At 42.5% G+C, this 10,308-nt stretch overlaps 1 protein-coding gene across 3 annotated transcripts in view; it reads left to right on the top strand.

The window, feature by feature from the left end:
- Positions 1-33: 33 nt before the first annotated feature.
- The window catches only part of POLR3G (RNA polymerase III subunit G), a 38,870-nt gene continuing 28,595 nt past the window's right edge, over positions 34-10,308 (top strand). For all 3 annotated transcript variants that reach the window (XM_032156847.2, XM_032156848.2, XM_032156846.2), the window contains exon 1: positions 34-178. The gene's annotated coding sequence lies outside the window, so the exon portion shown is untranslated. The remainder of the gene's footprint in view (positions 179-10,308) is intronic.

The following is a 10,308-nucleotide window of genomic DNA, read 5'->3' as shown; positions in this document are numbered from 1 at the left end:
CGGGGCTAGTTGGTAGGGCTCACGCCGCGGTCCTGGGGCCGCGTGGAGGGCGGTGCGCGCTTCTCCCGAGGTGGAACGGGCTGCAGTCAAGCGCCGGCGTTCTCTGCCATCACCCTTTCCTTGCCGGCCGGCACTTCGGCTGCAGAGTTTTGCCCACGCTTCGAGACTTAGGGAGCAGGTAACCGAGGAAGCAATCGAAGACTTGGGAGGGGTGGTGAGGGTGGAGGGGAGTTAAAGGGGCACGTGGAAAAGGTGAGGGGAAGTCAGGGGTAGAGAGTCATTAAAGCGCCTCTGGGTTGAGGGGCGTTTGGAGATAGCTTGGTACCTCCCCTCCTTGTCCTGCTCCCTTCAGAATTTTTTAAGTCGAATTTCCAGATCTTACCTAGTCTCCACTCCTAGGACTGTTTGCAGTGGGTTAGAAGGGTATTTATGCTCTTACTGATAGTAGGTTATTTTCAAAATCCAGTGACTATGATTTTTTAGGCACTAGACATTGCCGCAGATTGCACAGCTGAGGACCGACTATTCAGTATCTGTTTTCGTAACTGTTGGCACTTTATATCGTAGGGAAGGGAGTTGTTAATATGGTTTGTCTTTTCTTATAAAAAATAAAATTCTATATCCCCTTTCTATTTATTTATTTATTTATTTATTTTGGTTTGTCTGCCCTTGGAAGAGAGTAAATTGAGTTGGTAGAAAGGCTCAAATAAAGAAAAGGAGCACCTGGTGAGGACGGGAAAAGTGAATAATGACTGGGTGTGGCCCCGCCAGCCACGTAAATCATCCGCTCTGTTAACATCAGGTCACCGTCTCCACTCCCCACTTCCCAGCTATTGAAGCATCTATTTAGGTTTTTTGTTTGTTTGTTTGTTTTTTGAGACAGAGTCTCTGTTGCCCAGGCTGGAGTGCAGTGGCGCGGTCTCGTCTCACTGCATCCTCCGCCTCCTAGGTTCAAGCGATTCTCCTGCCTCAGCCTCCGGAGGAGCTGAGGTTACAGGCGCCCGCCACTGCACCCGGCTAATTTTGTATTTTTAGTAGAAACGGGGTTTCACCATGTTGGCCAGGCTGGTCTTGAACTTCTGACCTCAAGTGATCCGCCTGCTTTGGCCTCCCAAAGTGCTGGGATTACAGGCGTGAGCCACTACACCCGGCCGGAAGCATCTATTTAGGCTTCCGAAATTCCCTTGAGAACTAACTAACCTCCTAACTTAGCCAGGAAAAATGATAAAGAGACTCATTATCATTACAGCATTACAAAAGAATTATGAAAACCTTTACTGTGACAACTACTAATAAGCCTTCATGGAAGGAGAGGCATACGCTCCTTTCCTACCCTCCTAAAGTCTTTGGTGGGCATGCAGCTTTTCTAAGTACTTTGCTAATCTTCATAGAGATTATTCGGTTACTCAGCTGGGGGCTATCCTTATGCACAAGTCGCTGAGCTAGGTAATTTATGAACAGAGTTGTGTAAAAGTCATAATCTGGATTCTCAGGAGTTTGAGGGAAGATAATGTCTGTGCACAATTACTTGCAAGATAAAGCGTTACAGGGTACGTACCACAGAGGAAGTAAAAACCAGATTCAGTAAGAATACAGATGGAAGGGATTCGTGAGGAGTGGCTTTTGAGCTGGCCTTAAAAGACTACTTTTAGGGCATTCTCAGCAGAGTAATATAGGGCCCTCTGTAGTCTGGGTACTTTTTCTCTAGGCAGAAGCAAGCCACTAGTGGTGAAATGGAGTGATATCTCTACCAGGCCATGAGCTCAACAATAATTTACCCATAATCATTGGCCTTTTGCCAGGCTTTGGTTAGTAATGGGGACATAAAAAGGAGAATAAGTTTCCAAGGAGACCTTCACACTTCCAGGTTCCTCTGCCTGCATCCCACATCTCACTGGATATCCTTTTTTAATTCTCTGCATGGCTCTTTGCCTTACTTTTGTCGGGCTTATGCTCAGATATCACCGAATAAGAGAGGACTTCTTCAGCCACCCTTTCCACAATAGCATCCATGTTTCCTGTCTTTATTTGTCTTCTTGCCACCTCCTGATATTTCCTATAAAATATATTTTGTCAGTTTCTTACCCTCGACTGTGAGCTTCATGAGAGGAGAAATTTCGTTTTGCTCACTACTGTATTCCCAATTCATAGAAGACGGCCTGATGATGAGGGTGCTTAATAAATACTTGATTGGATTGAAGAGCCTCTCTGGGAGACGGATAAGAGCTGACAGTTACAACATGATTGTAAAAAGGGCTTAAAAGCAGAGTAGTACTTGAGAAACACAGAGAAGGGAGAGGCCTACCTCCATGTAGGGTGGAAGAAATTGTCATGGAGAAAGTGTCATTTGCATGGCATCTGAAAAGAACCTGGGGCTTAGGTGGATGTGGCAGGAAGGGCACTCCAGGCATGCAATGGTTGACTTGGCCACAGCGTGGGGTGCATGTGGTGAGAGGCAGAAAGACTCCAAAGCTCTGTTAAGGAGAGTCACATGTCAAGATTTGTATTCCAGAAAGATACCCTAGACTGCAGAGTGGATTGAAAGGGAGAGTCCGGCCACAGGAAGTTTATTTGTTCTGTTTTAGAGGTCCAGGTGAGAGATGAGAGGGTCTGAAATGAAGCAGAGGTGGAAGAAATGGAACATGGGAGAGAGAACAGAGCTGGTAAACCTCTATTAGATGAAGGGTTGGAAGTAGACAGGTCAGTTATCAGATACAATCAGCTATCCTGATTGTAGCAATTTAGGGGTCATTCATCAGGAATAGTACTGTGACTTGACTTTCACTGCCTCCTCTAGCTTCTATGTCTGCTTCTATCTGTTTGTGCATTTATTCATGGAGCTGACGTTGTTACTGGTGGAGGGTGTCCAGGTTCTTGGCGTCTTGAACAAAGAATTGGACAAAACACACAAAGCAAAGAAAGAATGAAGCAACAAAAGCAGATACTTATTGAAAATGAAAGTACACTCCAGTGAGGGAGTGGGTGGAGCATATGGGCTCAAGGGTCCCCTTACAGAATTTGTGGGGGTTTAAATACCCTCTAGGGGTTTCCATTTAGTTACTTGGTGTACACCCGATGTAAATGAAGAGGATGAAGTAATGTTACAAAGTCATTTACTTGGCATATGCCCTATGGAGAGGATATTTCCTGTCATAGCCGAAGTGTGAATTGGCCTTTTGTTCCCTGCCTCCAGACCCTATTTTCCTGCCTCAGTGTGGACAAGGAACTGTGTAAGACGTGGAGGACAAGACATCTCAGTTACATCATAACTCATAAAATGTTAGAACTAGGAGGAATTTCAGAGATTAGCTCAGCATCTGCTAGGAGGTTGTTTTTGTAGTTGATTAAAATTGACTTTTTTATTTCAGCTCTTGGATGCTTAAACTACACCCATTTTCAAACCTCTCAGAACAATTCTGAATAGGAATTTTCAGGAGACATCCTGAAATGGAAGGGGCAATGCTACTCATTTTACATTTTTAATTGAGTCTGTTTTGCAGTTATTCACTTCATTGAATAAAGACCTCCCAGGGATTAAAAAAGTCTTCTAACCAGCCTAGACCTATGCTTCCTGAAGTGTAATGCAAATGAAAGAACAGTGGAAAGGTTTTCTGAGGCCTTAAAGCAGTCCTGCTTTTGTTAGGAATTAGCTTTGCATCTTTAGGTAATCAAGTAACCGCTTAGGGTGTTACTTTCTTCTTCTGTAAAATGGGAGGTTTAATCTGCAGTGGTTCTTTTTTTTTTTGAGAGGGAGCCTCGCTCTGTCGCCCAGGCTGGAGTGCAGCGGCGCAAGCAACCTCCACCTCCCGGGTTCAAGTGATTCTCCTGCCTCAGCCTCCCGAGTAGCTGGGACTACAGGCTCGTGCCACCATGTCCAGCTAAGCCTGTAGTCCCAGGACTTTGGGAGGCCAAGGAGGGCAGATCACGAGGTCAAGAGATCAAGACCATCCTGGCCAACATGGTGAAACCCCGTCTCTACTAAAAATGCAGTGGTTCTTAATTTGGGTTGCACACTGTAATCTCCTGGGATGCTTTAAAAAGTCCTGATGCTTAAATGGTACCTCCAGAGCTTCTGATTTTATTGTTCTGGGGTGAATCCTGGGTTTTGTTTTCTTTAAAACCTCTCCCAGTGATTCCAATGTGCAGCCAGGTCCCACTCAAAGAAAGGGGGAAAAAGCCTTAATAATGGACCAACTGAATTGTCCTTCTGTGGGTAGATTTGCTCATCAAATCACAGTGCACAAATAGGGTAAGCTTGACATTAATTGTGGAGCTGTTGCTATATAGGAAGCACTATGCTAGACAGTAGGGAGGATAAAATCTCTACTTAACACAGTCAGAACTAACAAACAGCCAGGCGCGGTGGCTCATGCCTGTAATCCCAGCACTTTGGGAGGCTGAGGCAGGCACATCACCTAAGGTCAGGAGTTGAAGACCAGCCTTGCCAACATGGTGAAACCCCATCTTCACTAAAAATACAAAAATTAGCCGGGCTTGGTGGCAGGCACCAGTAATCCCAGCTACTCTGGAGGCTGAGGCAGGAGAATTGCTTGAACCCGGGAGGCGGAGGTTGCAGTGAGCCAAGGTCGCACCAATGCACTCCAGCCCGGGCGACAGAGCAAGACTCCATCTCGGGAAAAAACAAACAAACAACAAATGAAAAACATAGGTGAAACTCCTCCCCTTTGGAAAAGATCAATTTCTCAAAAGTGGTATTCTCTCTATTTCTTTGGAAATTGACAAGTTTGGCAACATATATCACCTGAAATTTTTTTTTAAATCTATGTGTTTTAACAGGAGGATCTTTCCAAGAGCAATGTGGGCTGAAGTGACTGTTGTGGTTGCTGAGGGACTTAAACTGGCTTTTTTGGTGAAAAGGGATGTAGCAAGTCAGGGAGGCAGAGGGAATAAGTTGCAGTGGAAAGACTGGTATTCAAGACATGACTATAGACTAGTGAGTCAGGAGAATAGGGTGCAACCATCTTAAAAGGGCTCTGAGTAAATAGGGAGTTTGGATTTAATTCAGTTAGCCAAGAGGGAAGATGAGGAGAGTAGCAGAATCAAAACTGTGCTTTAGGATGAGTAATGTGGATCCATAAATTAAACAGGAAGAACAACGGATACCACAAAGTTTGCAGTTAATCAGAAGTGTGGTGAAAAACGACTGAGCTGGATAATGGTAGAGAAATTGCAAAGAAAGTGACATTTAGAAGTAAGATGATTGATCAGTGCTCTCTAGCTCCTAGCACAGTGCCTGGAATGCTCAATATTGGTTGAATGGATGACTCAGTGAAATTGGGCCATATGAAGTAGAGAAAGATTTGGAGCATGAGGAAATATAGAAAGCACTAAAACTCCTTTATTCTAGAGTTTGGTGTATTGAAAAAGGAATGAGGCAGTGGTTAACTCAACCACAGTCTCACTCGTAGGCTGTTTCTTTCGTGATATGTTTACCAGGATCCAGGGACTCTCTCTGAGCTCTGCAGGAGAAGAAAATGAATTTATCAGCTCCTCTGTGTACAGGGGAATGGATTCATGAAAACTAACTTAAAGAGATGGGTTTGTAGGCTGGAATGCCACATAATTATTAAATGTATCAAAAGCTAGGAAGTTTTTCTGGCAACGGTGGTACATTCGCTAATGATAGCAATTCATACACCCAAAGATTGCTTGATAAAAATGGAAATTTAGAGTCAATAGAGTTTGTTATTTTTCAAGAGCTATTCCATGAAGCAGTGCTAGCTGGTATCCTCTTTTTTTAGGGTGAGTTTTCCAAACTTTTCCAGGGCCCACCTCCAAAGATTCTGGTCTAGTAGGTTTGAGGGCTTAAAGAAAGCCTAGGACTCTGTGTTTAGCAGGTCCTCCAGTTAATTCTCATGATGAGGAAAGTCTGGTAAACTTTACCTGGAATTGTTTTTAATCTTTAAGTAGTGGCAAATCCTGGACTGGAGTGCAGCCCAGTGGTTTTGAGTAGGCCTAGTGGGCTCTTGCAATTGTTTCTTAGAGTGAAAGGTGTGACCCCTTCTGTTCAGCAGTTTTGATACTTGGGAGATATGCTTTCTCTAGGCTCAGCATATGTCTTAGTGACTCAGCAATTGAAACAAGTCCATTTGGATATTTTCCTGCTTTTTTAATGTAGAGAGATGTAATAAGCTTGGCTATTAAAATAAATATATTTCCTGTATGAACTTTATTTCAAGGTAACTAAAGAATACATAAGAGAAATTTATCCCTGGTGGAATTCCAATTAATGAAACAGAAAGAATGATAAAATTTGTATACCACCATTTTGCAATTCATGATGGAAAAATTGATCTAGATTGTGATCAGTCAATGACTGCTAAAATCATTAGGTGAAAACTGATGGACACTTTATACTTAATGAAATAGACCAACACCTGAACCCATGACCAGCTGATCAATACCACGAGGGAGACTTTATGTTCATCTTGATGTAATACAGAAGGAAAGAGAGAACATCCCTTTTCAGTATTCTTGAGAGAAAAAAAAAAATCAAACCCAAATCTAAGCCTCTAGTTTACCTGTTTATTGGAAATACTAGAGGAATATGTTAAATCACATCTCAGGTATAAATCAGTCAAATCCAGAGTATGGGAAATTGTATAGCTTTGCTACTTTCAAACTATGGTTTACATACCAGTTGATGTCTCCTGAGACCTTGATAAAAATGCAGATTCTCAGTTTCTGTCTGCAGCCAACTGATTCAAAATCTGCATTTTAACAAGATTCCTAGGTAATTCTCTTGTACCTAAAGTTTAAGAAGCATTGTATAGGGCACTGACCTAGTTTCTTCTTAGACAAATAGAAAAAAAAATGGGAAAACCATTACAGTTTAAAAGAAAGTTAGGCCAGGCGCGGTGGCTCACGCTTGTAATCCTAGCACTTTGGCAGGCCGAGGCGGGCAGATCATGAGGTCAGGAGATCGAGACCACGGTGAAACCCCGTCTCTACTAAAAATACAAAAAAAATTAGCCGGGCGTGGTGGCGGTCGCCTGTAGTCCCAGCTACTCGGAGAGGCTGAGGCAGGAGAGAATGGCGTGAACCCGGGAGGCGGAGCTGCAGTGAGCCGAGATTGCGCCACTGCACTCCAGCCTGGGCGACAGAGGGAGACTCCATCTCAAAAAAAAAAAGAAAGTTTAATGTCATGTATTTTTTATGTCTTGATTTGAACAAATTAACTGTAAAAACATTTATGTGATAACTGAGAAATATGAATGTTCTATATAAGATGATGGTATAGAGTTATTGTTAAAATTGTAGATGCAATGTTATTGTGATTTTTTTTAAAAGCCCTTAACTCTCAGAGAAGATACATACTGAAGAGTTTAAAATAATCTGAAGCAGTGGGAGTAGAAAAGTATAGTTAAAGTACAATAGTCATATACTGATAATTTTGAAGCTGAGTAGTGGGTATATGGGGATTTAATATACTGACTTTTGTGTATGTGAGTATAGTAAATGTAAGTATTAGTAAACAAAAAAAGGCATAGAGTTGTAGTTTAAAATGACAACATTAAAGATGAAAAATCAACTTTTAGTGTTCAAGCAGTTATGAAGGAAAACTCAAATATGGAGGCCTGTAAGGATAAATTTACGAAATGAATAATGTAAAACTATGAAACCCAAAGGGAGGGATTGAAACCAACTTTGCAAAAGTCATAACTGAGAAAATGATGACAGTGAAAGGTATCAGACCTAATTGATCTCATCTTGCTTCTAACCTCTGAACTGTCCTTGTTCATTTTTGGGCGTGAAACCACCTTTGCAAAATTATGACTGAGACAGTGAAAGAGATCTAACCTAACTGTGACTCCATCTTGCTTCTAACCTTTAAGCTGTCCTTGTTCATTCCTGGGCATAGGCTGAACTAACTTTAGGAGGAACTTAGTTTATGATTTAAAACAAAGACATAACAGACTTTCCCAAAACAAACCTCCTCCTTGCCTGGGGACTAGACTGCCATTGTCGGACTAAGAATTATTCACAAGATTAGAAATTATAGTTTAGGAGTCATGCAGCTGGAGGCTACAAGATTCTGACCCTCTCCAAACCGCTCCAAAGATCAGTGCTTGAGATATTTTGCAGACCCTGCACTTGATGGATCAGGGGGCACTAGCCAGATCCATTAACTGACTCTTCTATCTTGTGGCCCCCACCCAGGAACTGACTCAGCAGAAGAGAACAGCTTTGACTTCCTATGATTTCATCCCCGAGCCAACCAATCTGCACTTCCAATTCACTAGCCCCCTACCCACCAAATTAACCTTAGAATCTCTGATCTCTGGCTGGGCGCAGTGGCTCACAACTATAATCCCAGCACTTTGGGAGGCCAAGGAGGGTGGATCACCTGAAGTCGGGAGTTCAAGACCAGCCTGACCAACATGGAGAAACCCCGTCTCTACTAAAAATACAAAATTAGGCATGGTGGCACACGCTTGTAATCTCAACTACTCGGGAGGCTGAGGCAGGAGAATTGCTTGAACCCGGGAGGCGGAGGTTGCAGTGAGCGGAGACCATGCCATTGCACTCCAGGGTGGGCAACAAGAGCGAAACTCCGTCTCAAAAAAAAAAAAAAAAAAAAATCTCTGATTTCCAAGTTTTCAGGGAAACTGATTTAAGGAATAATAAAACTCCGGTCTCCCGCACAGCCAGCTCTGTGTGAATTACTCTTTCTATATTGCAGTTCCCCTGTCTTGATAAATCAGCTCTGTCCAGACAGCAGGCAGGGTGAACCCCTTGGACAGTTACAAAATCATATCTGAAAATGTTCTCAGTATCATAGCCATTATGTCAAATCAAATGCCATGCATTCTACTTGAGTAATTCACAGAAAACAGGAAACGATGTTTCATTACAGAAAGATGTTGAATATATGATTTGCTTCCGGGGCCTTAAATATAGAAGGACATTAAAATTGGCCATCATTGGCAGAGTGTCATTGGCCGGGCACGGTGGCTCATGCCTATAATCCTAGCACTTTGGAAGGCTGAGGCGGGCAGATCATTTGAGGTCAGGAGTTTGAGACCAACCTGGCCAACATGGTGAAACCCCATCTCTACTAAAAAAATAAGCCAGGCATGGTGGTGCGCGCCTATAATCCCAGCTACTTAGGAGGCTGAGACAGGAGAATCGCTTAAGTGAGGGAGGGAGGTTGTAGTGAAAAAAATAAATAAATAAAATATTTTAAAAATTAAATTGGCTGTCTAAAAGTGCAATGCCTTGTTACTGCTATTCCTTGCAAATGAATTAAAACTTTTATTCACCACATCCTGTGTTACTTAGATTTACAGCAGTTACAGTTATCTCAACTTTAAGGCAAATATTTTTCAGTTGCTAAGGCTAATTTGTATAATTTTAAACCTCAAAGATGAGATCTATGAAGTCCTTGATTCTACATGTGTATTTTAACTTAACTACTCTTTAGTAGCTAAGACTTCCACCAACACAGTTCTACCAATACTCTTAACATTTGCTGTGTATTAGAATCACCTGGAAAGCTTCTAAAACTGACTCTTGCCCAATCCTCACCCCAAGAGATCTGGATTGATTGGTTCAGTTCAGTGATTCACAGAACTTAGTATACATAAGAATTATCTGGAAGGCTTCTTAAAACACCAATGCTGGGCCCACCCACAGTTTTTTTTCTTTAGTTCTGTGGTGGAACTCACAGTTTGCATTTCTACCAAGTTCTGAGTGATGCTGCTGCAGACAGCACTCTTTGAGAACCATTGCTCTAGTTTCTTAAGCTACCCAAGTCATTCTAATGGCAGCCAGGGTTGAGAACTGAGAGCCGCTTGCTTTGTAATGTTGGCCCTGTGATAAAGTGAGCTGGGAGTTTTCAGCCTTTTGGTCCAAAGTACTGCGTATATTCAAATTGTAGACAGTAAAATTGATATAAAGAGATAGCACCTTGTTGGTTTTAGGTAGTGTTCCTTCACCATTAATGTGGCAGACTAAGAAGGGTAACATTAATGACCAGGCAAGAAACCCTGGTGAAGAGTAGAGCAGCTGTGTGAAGTACGGTGGCTTGCATAATTTTGCAAGGAGGGCAAGTGAGTAGATTCAGAAATGAGACTGAGCTGATGGGGCCAAAACCAATGCCACTCCTCTGACTTCCTCCAAGTGGTCTAGAGGACATATCATTTCTCTCTTGGGTTCACAGGGTTAAATGAGGCTCAGTATTATCAGCAGGGAAAGAGATGTAAAGAATGTGCATTTATAGTCATCACTACAGTTGAATGCAGACTTCTATTGAAAGAACTCTAGCGTAGGGATCCCTGTTTATAC

The sequence above is a fragment of the Hylobates moloch genome, unplaced genomic scaffold, assembly GCF_009828535.3.
Source record: "Hylobates moloch isolate HMO894 unplaced genomic scaffold, HMol_V3 SCAFFOLD_6, whole genome shotgun sequence".
Lineage (NCBI taxonomy): Eukaryota > Metazoa > Chordata > Mammalia > Primates > Hylobatidae > Hylobates > Hylobates moloch.
Note: the sequence above shows the minus strand (reverse complement) of the source record. Positions and strands in the feature narration are given on the sequence as shown.